Consider the following 13,000-nt stretch of genomic DNA (forward strand, 5'->3'; position numbering starts at 1 on the left):
CTGTGTGCATGTGTGCATGTGTGCACCTGTGCATGTGTGCACCTGTGCATGTGTGCATGTGTGCACGTGTGCATGTGTGCATGTGTGCATGTGTGCACCCGTGCATGTGTGCATGTGTGCACCTGTGCATGTGTACATGTGTGCATCACTGGTAACATTGTGTATACATTGTAAACTGTGTTTCCTGTTTCCCTCCCACAGGTTCTGGTGCTGCTCTGGTGTCATGCAGCAGGGAACCTGAATCAGGTGCCATGGGTACTGATAATGATGACATCTGTGTAATGGCACAGGGAGGTATGCCAGGGTCCGTCATTGTTCAGCCAATTGACAGTACACAGCTGTCAACCCCATCAATGCGCACAGTTATCCTGCCAATACACCCTTTGTCACCAATGTCCCTAGGTGATGGACAGGATACAGTGGGCATTGACCAGGGTAATGTGGTATCTGTGGCACATGCTTCCCCACACAGCAGCCATGGGCATGGCCCTGAAATGGTACCACACAGACAGATGTCCAGGGGTTCTCGTGGGAGCATCCATGGGCATACTGCCCCTGTCAGACGTGCCCACAGAGGTCTTACAACCTCAGCTATGTTTCGGGCTGTCATGCAGGCACAGTCACGTATGGAATGGTACACCAGACAGGGTCTGAGGGAGCTGACAGCATGTCGCACAGCCATGACTGACAGTATGCGTGACATTGCAGCTGCCATCCATAATTTCACTGATGTCATAGACAGACGTTGTGGGGACATATTAGATCGGTTCCACAACTACATGTCCATGAGCCAGGGCGATGGTGGACAGTTGAGGCATCGACGTGGGCATATGCCAGCAACAGCAGCAGCTGGCAGTTGTCGTGGACGACAACAGGGCCGCGGCCGCCCCCATAGTGCCAGCAGCAGCCCCAGCAATGCTGGGTCTGTGCTGTCATCAGACCGCCCCAGGAGACCATGTGCACGTGGCTCTGGACAGGCCTGACAGGGATCTGTGTCCAATCAATGAACACCTGCTTCTGATGACAGTACCCAGTCTGGGTTGGTACCGGATACGGTCCGTAGCACCCCTGCAAGGCACAGGTACCATGTCTGTGGCCAGAGACACTGATCTGTATGACCTGGCAGGTACAGTCTGTGGCTGTCCACAAACACCAGTATATGGCAGCCATGAGGTGGAACTGTGTGCATCCATACACACATGCGAATTGACAACACTTAGGGCTACCGCATACATGCTCACACTGCATCAACATTGCCCCACCTTGTACTGTTGTCCCTCACCAACACACATACACATACATGTCAATTGGTGGTATCAGTGGCAGACTCAGGCATACCAAGTTCACACCCTGTGCATATGATGAAACTGTGCCACCTCCTGCAATCTGTAACATCAGTGCAGGTACAGGTTAACATGTTGCTGATGTACAGGGTGACTACATAGACATGTAGTAATAGTATCATGTTGTTAACAGTACTATGTGCTGATATAATTGTGGGTATATCCCAGCATGCCTGATGCAGTAAGGGTATGATTGTCTTGTACTGTTGTCTACACCCATGGTAAGTACCATAGTGTATCATCTGCACATGTTGGCATACTGGTGGTAAGGATGTCAACAGAAGGCTACATACATAGGTAGCACAGGGGATAAGGTAATGAAAGTATTGATACGCAATGATGGACATGTAAACTGCAAGTGGCATGTTGCCCACACTGGACTCTGCAATGCGGATGTTTGAGGATGTTGATATGTGTGCAGTACTACACGACTGGTACAGGACACACAGGAGCACCCTAGCACTGCAAGCTCACATCTCATACCATGCTAGACAGCCCCAACACACAAAACTAACTTTCACAGGAGGGAGAGTCCCCATAAATGTCAGGGATACTGTGGTGGCAGGACAGGTAGCATACATCCTACTAAGTATGGAACCACTGAGTGAAGGCTCAGTGTCTGTTATTTGACATGTGTATTACTGCAGGTATGAGCACCTGGGTTTCCATCCAGTTATTGTACATCCTGACGGTACATGGTCTGTACACTTGTGTGCGCTGAGACTGGACCCTAGCCATCTGACCTGTGTATTTCCATGTACATGTGTATAGTGCCTGCATATTTGCACTGTTACCTACTGGAAGTGGTACAGCTTGTTTGTTGTACAATGGACTACATGCAGCCCTGCTTACTGTAGCTTTGTTTGCATGCATGTTTACTTGCAGTTACCCTGGAACACTGATCCCACCTGCAATGCAGAGTTACAGAGCTTCTGTGGACTCCTAGTGACATCTGCATAGCTTACTATATGTATGTCCATGTCTCACTTGACAGAACGTCACTGTTTGTCCTGTTCACATGTACGTTGCCTGTGACACATTGCATATGACTTACCTGGCATTTGTCCACGTGAGCACTCATATATGCCAGTGCTAACTAATCACAGGCACTACACCCTCACATACTCACCTTCTGTACCTTGTTCCCCACTGGCCCTATGTGCTGTTAATCAGCATGGCAATCACAATACTATGGTAGCATGTGCAAAGGTCACTTGTCAGTCACCTCTATGGTACAGTTGTGGAATATGTGGGTCATGTGGCAATGTCACAGCTGCCACATGTACGCAATCAACCCTCTCCCCTACACATGGATGTACAACACATGTATGAGATGCAACCACATAGCCAAACTGGGGACTAAGCACTCTGAACCCAGTACTGGCATAACCTGTCAGGTGGCATGAAATACTACAGTGACTACAATACCAGTCTGATGTAGACCTACACTGACAGCAATCCAAACATGTGAACACACTGGGCCATTCGTGGAGCCTCAGAATAGCATCCTGCCTGAGCAGCAGACACCTCTGCAGCTGGCACACAGGCATACGTTAAGCCAGAACACAGCACATGCAACACATAGCACACAAATCCTGTGTGCCAAACAGTCAAAACCTGTACGGCTAGACAACACACCTGCTACAGTTGTGTTAGGTACCTTTATTGTCCGGTACAGTGAGGTCCCACTCACCAGGCTGGACAAGGTGAAGGTCACAGTGATATGCCCGTGGGGCACTATGGTCCACCACATAACACAAGCATACAGGTCAGTCAGAGGCATGGACACATATGACTCAGTCATTGTCCATGGCACTATGGCTAATCTGTGATGTACCTCCCTGGACTACATGATAGGGAACATGGAAGGGCTCTCTGAGCATGTGGCACAGGCTGGTATGACCCTGACCTTAGTTGGCATCATACCGTCACCAGGAATGCTGATGTATTACTGAATGCTGATGAATTACTGTAGCTACAACACCCTAGCTGAAAGGTTCGTAGCATGTAGTCACTGCATTGCTATGGAACAACTTGTTACCACTCCCACAACAGGTGAGAACATGCAGCACCTGTTCATCAACAACATGTAGACTATATGCCCCAGACCAGATGTGTATCCATCGCTGCTAGGATGATACCATATACATCTCACACTGTATATACACATACCACATGCAGCACCCGCACAGAAGTCCACAGCCATAATGTTATCCAGTGCAAATACCATGTATTCACATGTGGCAGGCGTCAGACATGGGAACTATTGAAGGTCACAGGTACATATGTGTATTTGGCACACACATACATCATCTGTGTCCATTGCCATTACTGGTTTAGTCGATGTCATGCATTATTGTGAACAACAACCCACACACATGGTCATTCTGTGTGACAAAAACACACGTGGCATGTGTGGAATTCAAAGCCATAACTAACTGTGCTATGACAGTAGTGAGAGACGCAGTAGCAGAGTGTGCTATTTGCATTACTGGGAGATTTGCCCTCTTCTGCTGTACTTGTAGGGTGCTGACATCATCTCTGTGTAGAGATTGGAATATGCAGCAGCTGGTGTGTTGTACTGGTTGGCAAAAGTGTCAGCTCTCTCACAAATGTAATAGCACACATCTTACTTTTAACCCCCCACATACACACACTTGCTATTTGCAGGATTCAAACCACTATCTAACTATGTTATGAAACACAAGACGGACATATTAGCAGAGCACGCTATTCACATTACTGGGAGGTTTTCCTTCTCCTGCTGTACTTATAGGGTGCTGACATCATCAGTGTTTAGAAAGGGGAATGTGCATCCTGTAGTGTGTTCTCCTAGTTGCCAAAAGGGACATTTCCCTCACACAGAATTGTACACACACTAACCCCCCTCATCCAAACACACGCACTTGCAATTTGCAGAATTTAAACCCCTACCTAACTATGTTATGACACTCAAGACAAACGCATTAGCAGAGCACGCTATTCGCATTGCTAGGAGGTTTCCCTTCTCTTGCTGTACTTATAGGGTGCTGACATCATCAGTGTTTAGAAAGGAGAATGTGCATCCTGTAGTGTGTTCTCCTAGTTGCCAAAAGGGACATTTCCCTCACACAGAATTGCACACACACTAACCCCCCTCACCCAAACACTTAGCATTTGTAGGATTCAAACCCCTACCTAATGATGTTATGACACTCAAGACAGACGCATTAGCGGAGCACTCTATTTGCATTACTTGGAGGCTTTTCTTCTCCTGCTGTACTTATAGGGTGCTGACATCATCACTGTTTAGAAAGAGGAATGTGCATCCTGTAGTGTGTTCTCCTACTTGCCAAAAGGAACATTTCTTTCATACAGAATTGCACACACACTAAGCATTTGCAGGATTCAAACCTCTACCTAAGTATGTTATGACACTCGAGATGGACACATTAGCAGAGCGCGCTATTCACATTACTGGAAAGTTTTCCTTCTCCTGCTTTACTTATACGGTGCTGACATCATCACTGTTTAGAAAGGGGAATGTGCATCATGTAGTGTGTTCTCCTAGTTGCCAAAAGGGACATTTCTTTCATAAAGAATTGCATACGCACTAACCCCCCTCCACACACACTGAGCATTTGCAGGATTCAAACCCCTACCTAAGTATGTTATGACACAAGATGGACACATTAGCCGAGCACGCTATTCGCATTACTGGGAGGTTTCTCTTCTCCTGCTGTACTTGTAGGGTGCTGACATCATCAGTGGGGGTATATGCATCCTGTAGTGTGTTTTCGCAGTTGCCAAAAGGGACATTTCCCTCACACAGAATTGCACACACACCAAACCCACTCACCCACACACTTTGCAGGATTCAAACCCCTACCTAACTATATTATGACACTTGAGGGAAAGGCATTAGCAGAGCGCACTATTCGAATTACTGAGCATTTGTTCTGCACCTGCAGTATTTATAGGGTGCTGACATCATTATTTCTACAGATAACCAAAAGTAAAGCACCAAAACCAGGAACTGTGACACGAACAGTTTAATACAAGTAACGCTGAAAATTCACAACACGTTTTCGTCCTTGACTTCATCAGATAACAGCACTCTGGTGAACTCACCTTAAATACATTAACTAATTCCTGATAGCCAATGACAAAACTTATCAAATCAATTAATTAATTAAAAAAGCAATTAAAACAAATACACATATATACACAAATTGTGCTTCCTAAAACCACCATGAAGATCATACCCTATAATAAATAACATATATAAAAAATAAAAAATATATATATGTGTGCATATATATATATAAATGAATGAACCATTTCTAAAATCTAGACATTTTGTTCTAAAAATGTAATATTAACATCTATCTGGAATGGTGTAACAATACTATAATTTAGCAGACCTCAGCTTTAACACTGGCTTAAGTGAAATCATGTCATTAAGACCTGGTGTTCTGTTGGCTTCTAAAACAATTTGCCAAAATAATTCTCTGTATTCCACCAATGTTTCCCAAGTCCCCCCTCTAGGGTCGACTGGCACACTTTCTAACACAAAAAATCTAAATGTAGCTAATTTACATACACTGGTGTGCTTATATAATGCATTATTTTCTTTTTTAGTCCTAATGTCGTATAAATGTTCATAAATTCTTTGCTTTAACATTCTTTCACTCTTCCCTATATAAAATGAATCACATTTTGTACAGGTAGCTAAATATATTATACTCTTAGTATTACAATTAACATATGTTCCTAAAGTTAATCTCCTTTGTCTACTAGGTAAGTATAGTGTTTGTCCAACATTCAGGTGTGTACAATAACTACACCTTCCACATTTAAATAAACCTACTTTTATCCTAGTAACATTCTCAAACAATCTTTCATTTGTACCTCTCTCCAAAATATTCTTAATATTAGTACCCTTCCTATAGATAAATTTTAGTTCTTTATCAAAAATACAGTGCAAGTCAGATAGTCTAGAAAATTTATTCCATTCTCTATTAATAATTCTTTTGACCAATCCTGACTGACCATCATAGGTTGTGGTAATACCAGATTCAAATTCCACCCCACTATTTGCGTTGTTAAAATCTTGTCCATCAAATGCTCCACTTATACCTAAAATAGGTGCAAACTTGCCTCTTCTTTCACTAGTAACCTCGCTACATATTTGGTCAAAAAGTTTGCTCGGGTAACCCCTGTTTGAAAATAAACCTTTCAAAAATCCACATTCATTAGTATAAGTAGTGTCATCTGAGGTCATTCTACTAAGACGAACTAGTTGACCTTTAACTACACTTCTCTTTTGGTGGGGTGGATGTGAACTGGTAAAATGTAAGTATGAGTTTGAAAAAATCTCTTTTCTAAAAATCTTGGAACTGAAACCTTCCTTAGTCTTGGTAATATTAACATCCAAATAATTCAACATTTGGGTATCATATTTGTGTGTAAATTTTAAAAAGTCAGTAGTATCATTTAAAAATTCAAAAAACAAATTGAAATCCTCATTATTACCATTCCATAAAAAACATAAATCGTCTAAAAACCTACCGTAAAATGTCCAAAATCTACTAAAAACCGAAGTTAATACATATGTGTTTTCCCAATATGACATAATAATATTGGCATAAGTAGGAGCACAGTGTGCACCCATTGCAACCCCCTTACATTGTTTGAAATATTCTCCTTCAAAAAAAAATTAAATTATTTTTTAATACCATAGGTTCATAGGTTCATACTAGGCTATCTGCCCGAGGGCATTTACAAGCCTAGCCCATAGTTTTGTGGCTTACGCCACCCCTTTAGTATGGGGAACTATACCCATTATTTTGCTGTGCCTCTGTTGAGCAGTGACACTGAGGTAATCCCTGGGGTATATCTGCGATCTCCCATCCATTGGTCAAGATTTCTCTTGAACAAGGCCAGCGAGGTGCTCTGCCTCACATATACCGGGATTTTATTCCACAGCATAGGGAGTCTTTGGGTGATGAATCTATCCCTCCAGCACGTCCTATTAATAGCCGTGTCGAGGTTTAAGTCTCCCACCCTCGTGGCTCTGACGGATCTAGATTTCTTGAGCTGAAGCATATTCATCAAATCTGGGTTTGACATGGCCTTGTATGTTAGGCAAAGGTCACCTCTGAGCAGCGGTGGCGACTGAATAGAGCTGGAGTTCTTTCAGTCGGGCAGCATAGGACAGATGTTTGAGACCCTTTATCCTTTTGGTGAGGAACTTTTGTGGCCTCTCCAGCTGCTGCAAGTGTCGGGTCAGATACATTCCGAATGGGGCATTGTACTCAATCATTGGTCTGATGAGTGATGAGTATAGGGAGACTATGACCTCCCTTGATCTAGATGAGAATCCCTTCATGATAAGGTGGGCAATGTAGAAGGTCTTCCTAACTACTTTAGCTACATGGGTGTCGAATGACAGACTACTATCAACCTGGGTCCCCAGGTCCCTGATAACTTCTTCTGTACTCAGTGGATTGCCACCTATTTGGTAGCTAGGGGTAACCTTGTTTTTTCCCAAGGGTATGACTATGCATTTTTTGGCATTTAACTTTAGGCCATGGCTCTGGCACCAGTTATCCGTTTCTGTGAGACCCTTCTGAAGGATATCTGTGTCAGATGTGTTTTCTACTATGGCGCCCAGTTTGCAGTCATCTGCAAACTTTGTCAGCCATAACCCTCCTGTGTTTGCTTGTACTTGAAAAGTAGATGCGAAACAAGAGTGGGCCCAGGACTGAGCCCTGTGGTACACCACTTGTGACAGGCTTTGAGTCTGACATGGCGCCAGCAACTCTGACCCTGTGGGTTCTGTCACTCAGCCAGTTTGCAACCCATCTTGTGATGTATGGGTTAACATTTAAGCTGATGAGTTTTTCAATGATACCCGAGTGGGGTATTGTATCAAAGGCCTTCGCCAGATCGAGGTAGGCTGTATGGACTGCCTTTCCCTCATCAATGGCTTTGGTGACTGTTTCGAAAAAGTCAACCAAGTTTAGAAGGCATGATCTGCCTTTGACAAAGCCAAACTGGGATGGATCCAAAGTCTGCAAATTCCCTATGTCTTTATTTATGAGGTCCATTATGATCCTCATGAGGTCCATTATGATACCACCTCCATTAATACCAATACTGTTCTGAACTCATTGTGAGTAATTCCTGAAAATCCTACTAGCATTTCTTCAAACCATTCAAGGCCTATATCATGGGGAATACTAGTGAACAAGTCTACCACATCCAAAGTAACAAAAAACAACTCCTCAGAAAATAATGATTTGTCCAATTTTCTAAGAAGATCCCAGGAATCCTGAAGTATATAGGTATTGTTCTTAAGCACTTTCTTGACCTTAAAATCTATATATTGTGCAAGAGGGGCTGTGATAGAACCTTCTGCAGAAACTATTGGTCTCAAAGGTGGATCGTCAATGTCCTTGTGTACCTTGGGTATGCCAAAAATAGAAGGAACCTTCGGTTTTTCAACATATAAAAATTTGTGTGTCTCTAAATCTATTAGTCCGTCCGTTAATAAATCATTCAATATCATATGTATTTTATTATGTGCCACATTTATTTCATTGATAGATACCCTTGTGTATTTAGTAGAGTCAGCGAACTTTTTGACGAAATATGTAGCGAGGTTACTAGTGAAAGAAGAGGCAAGTTTGCACCTATTTTAGGTATAAGTGGAGCATTTGATAGACAAGATTTTAACAATGCAAATAGTGGGGTGGAATTTGAATCTGGTATTACCACAACCTATGATGGTCAGTCACGATTGGTCAAAAGAATTATTAAAAGAGAATGGAATAAATTTTCTAGACTATCTGACTTACACTGTATTTTTGATAAAGAACTAAAATTTATCTATAGGAAGTGTACTAATATTAAGAATATTTTGGAGAGAGGTACAAATGAAAGATTGTTTGAGAATGTTACTAGGATAAAAGTAGGTTTATTTAAATGTGGAAGGTGTAGTTATTGTACACACCTGAATGTTGGACAAACACTATACTTACCTAGTAGACAAAGGAGATTAACTTTAGGAACATATGTTAATTGTAATACTAAGGGTATAATATATTTAGCTACCTGTACAAAATGTAAATACTCACTGTTCCACACCAGAGGTAGACCACCATTGTTGATATCTGACCATACCCACCTTTCCCTGGACATCCATATCCCATCCCCACCCCCAGGCAAGGTTGTCACTGCAAACAAAGTGTATTTATCAAAAGCAGACTTTACACTTGTGAAGACTGGGGTGGAAGACTTCAAAGGACCCATGCTGGGGGAGTATACAGGCCACTCTGCATAATCCTTGACAATTGCATTCTATGAGCATGTGGAAGGTTTGCATTGATCATGCTATCCCAAATATACTCATGACTCCTCCACAACAGGACACCTGTCAGGTGTACACCAGCCATATATGAGCTGTCCAACAGACAGAGTGAGCTAATACATTGCAGAGCAGCAGCCCACAGAGGGAGGACATCTCTGAACAGTACTGGCACGACACTTCAATCCCTCATAATCATCACGACAAAGTGTTGACAGTGAAATTGTCCAGACAATGCAGATAAGGCTTCCCTCAGTCTGTTATTGACGCCCACTTACTGTTAGAGGTCCTCACCAACCCTCTTACAGCACACACCAACAACATGGATGTGGTTTAGCAAATTCAACCCCTGGGATCTCCACTGTGTCCCTGCTTGATGGAGGCACAGCACACTAGCCTCACACGGTGCCTTATGTGACCTACTTTACAGTGGCACAGTAGCCTACTGTACTGGGGAGGCAGATGCCAAGCACACTCTGGCTAAGCTGTCATTCCCTAGGGCAAACAGCCTAGTGTTGACCTCTATACCCATATGTTTAATTGTCAGATGCACAATATATGTTGCTGATACACTGTTTGCAGGTCTTTATTGCCATAGCATTCCCTGTTTCTATGAACAACTTGTGTATCTGTGGAAGATGTTTGAATATGAGAGGGATCCACTATATCACTTATGTCTCTGTAGTCATTTAACTGTGTGCACTGGGCAGATTGCTGTAATGTGGTTGGTTCCTGGAATAACACGTACAAATACCAGATATGTGTGGCCAACTGCTAAACTGAGATTTGGCCTAAGTGTGTGAGCATGCCCAGTTCAGGCTTTCCATGGCATGTTGAATGACATATGTCTCATTTATCAAAGTGTGCGAGCATGCCCAGTGTGAGCTTTCCATATGTTGAACTCTGCAGCCCACCACATTTGTGAATGAGTGTGAACTTCAACAATATCTCACGTTTATGGTTGTGTGTTGTGTGTCATGTTGTGTAGTTACTGTCCAACTGCTTTGTGTCTGAACACAACAGGGATTATACTGTGCCTGCAGGGTTTGCATGGGATACTTTGCATACAGTTGTCAACATCCTTTCATACTGACCTAACACTGTAGTACCGTATAGTGTACTGGTTCAGTACTTTCACGGTGGTGGACAGTATCCTGGCTTTAGTCCTATCACTGCTTTACATTTCCATAGTGAGCACAACAGCCTGGTTAGGGGCCAGTTGTGCACATCTGACCATGTTGCAATATGTTCAGATATGAACTACTTACACCAGGCTTGTCCAACATTGGTAGTGTATTCCACAACATAGGTGTACATTGGCAAACACGAGCGATGTGCCCTAGGCCATTTCTAATGCTAGTCAGAGAGTGTGATTGTCCTTCGACACACATTGTAAGTGGAGTTTGCCATGACATATGTCATGGTTAGTATACTGTGCCTCCGTCTACCCGTGACATAACAGTGATACCCAGGGTAAACCTACCATCTCCCATCCACTCATCAAGATTCCTCTTGAGGAGAGTCGATGAGTGACTCTCTGGCTAACCTGTACTGGGAGTTTACTCAAGAGTGGGGGTGGCTTCTGTGTTATGGATCATTCAGTACAGCTTGTCCTATGTATGTCAGTGCTGGGGTTCAGGTCTCTCATGTGCATAGCTCACTGCCATTCAGATTGTACAAGGTGCAGCATGTTCATTAATTCCAGCTTGGACATGGCTTTATACATCAGGCACAGCTTGCCTCTGGGTGGGCAGTATGGCAGTGTGTGGAGCTGCTGTTTGTTTAATCAGGCAACACATGGCATCTGTTCAAGCTCTTTGATACTCCTGGTGAGGTACTTTTGGGGACTTTACAGTTGATGGAGGTGTCTGCTGAAGTACATCCCACAGGGGCTATTGTAGTCAATTGTAACGCTGATGAAGGATGACTGCAGAGCCACAATGACCTCCCCTTATCTAGATCTGACAACCTTCATGATTAGGTGGGTATATGGTATGTTTCTGTAAACACTACAGCCACATGCTTGTCCAATGCAGGATATCTATCAACTTGTGTCCCCAGGTCTCTCATTACATGTTAAGTACTTAATGGGTTAACACCTATGTGGTAATTGGTAAGCACTTACTGTATATCCACAGGGGTTGACTATACACTTTTCTGCAATTAGCTTGCTAACATGGCTATGGCACCAGTTGTCTGTTTCTATGTGGCCCTTTGTGGGATGCTTGTGTCAGCTGGAGGGTCAGATATGGTGGCCAGTTTGTAGTCCTCTGCAAACTTGTTCAGACACAGTCCTTCCATGTTGGCCTGTACCTATGGGACATATATGCCAAACGAGGGAGGTCCCAGGACCAAGCCTTGTGGGATGCCAGTTATATCTGGTTTGTAGTCTGACATGGCTGCAGCATGTCTGACCATGTCAGTTCTGTCCTTGGTCTGGTTTGCAACCCCTCTACTGACATAGGGGTTTATATTTAAGCTGGTGAGCTTATCTATAATGAACACGTGGGGTATTGTATGGAAGCCTTTGCAAGGTCCAGCTACGCTGTGTGGACCACATTGCCCTCATCAATGACCTTAATGACTGTTTCAAATGAGTCAAACATGTGTAAGGGGCAGGATCTGCACTTAAGAAAGCCACACTGGGTAGGGTCTGGTCTCAGTAGGTCCCCAATATCTTTATGTCTGCGGTACATGCTGATCCTTTCCATAGCTGTGCAGACCAAGCTTGTCAGGATTCTGGGGTGGTAGTTTGCAGTATCCATTCAGGCAACACTTTTGTTGAGAAGGACCACTGTTGTTGTACACTGCTCTTTGGGTACATATCCTGTGGTAAGGCTGACATTGAGCAGTAGTGTGATTTGGCATTCCATTCTTCTTGGAGTCCATGTTGGACTCAGCCCAGGACACCATCTCATACCATTGCTGCTGTGTGTTTTGCTTTGTAGATGCTGGCTGTTACCTCAGCATCTGCAATGTCAGGGGGCCAGCAGTCTGCTGGTATAGATATTTTGCATTTTGGGGAGGGGGGGGGTTGCACTGCACCTGTCAGGTAGGATGTTGGCAATATGTGTGTGTGTTTGGTATGTTGTTTGTAATATTTGAGTGATTCAGAGCATATCTGTGAATTCCCAACAAGGTTCCTACCATCAGTTAAGAAAGCCTTGTGATTATCCTTAGTGTCCTGTACAATTTGTATCTTCATAGGTTCATAGGTTCATACTAGGCTATCCACCCTAGGGCATTTATAAGCCTAGCCAGAGTGCATGTGGCTTTCTCCACCCCTTGCTATGTGAATATTATGGCC

The sequence above is a fragment of the Protopterus annectens genome, chromosome 1.part2 (assembly GCF_019279795.1).
Source record: "Protopterus annectens isolate FY-2018-M chromosome 1.part2, PAN1.0, whole genome shotgun sequence".
In the NCBI taxonomy this organism is placed as follows: domain Eukaryota; kingdom Metazoa; phylum Chordata; order Ceratodontiformes; family Protopteridae; genus Protopterus; species Protopterus annectens.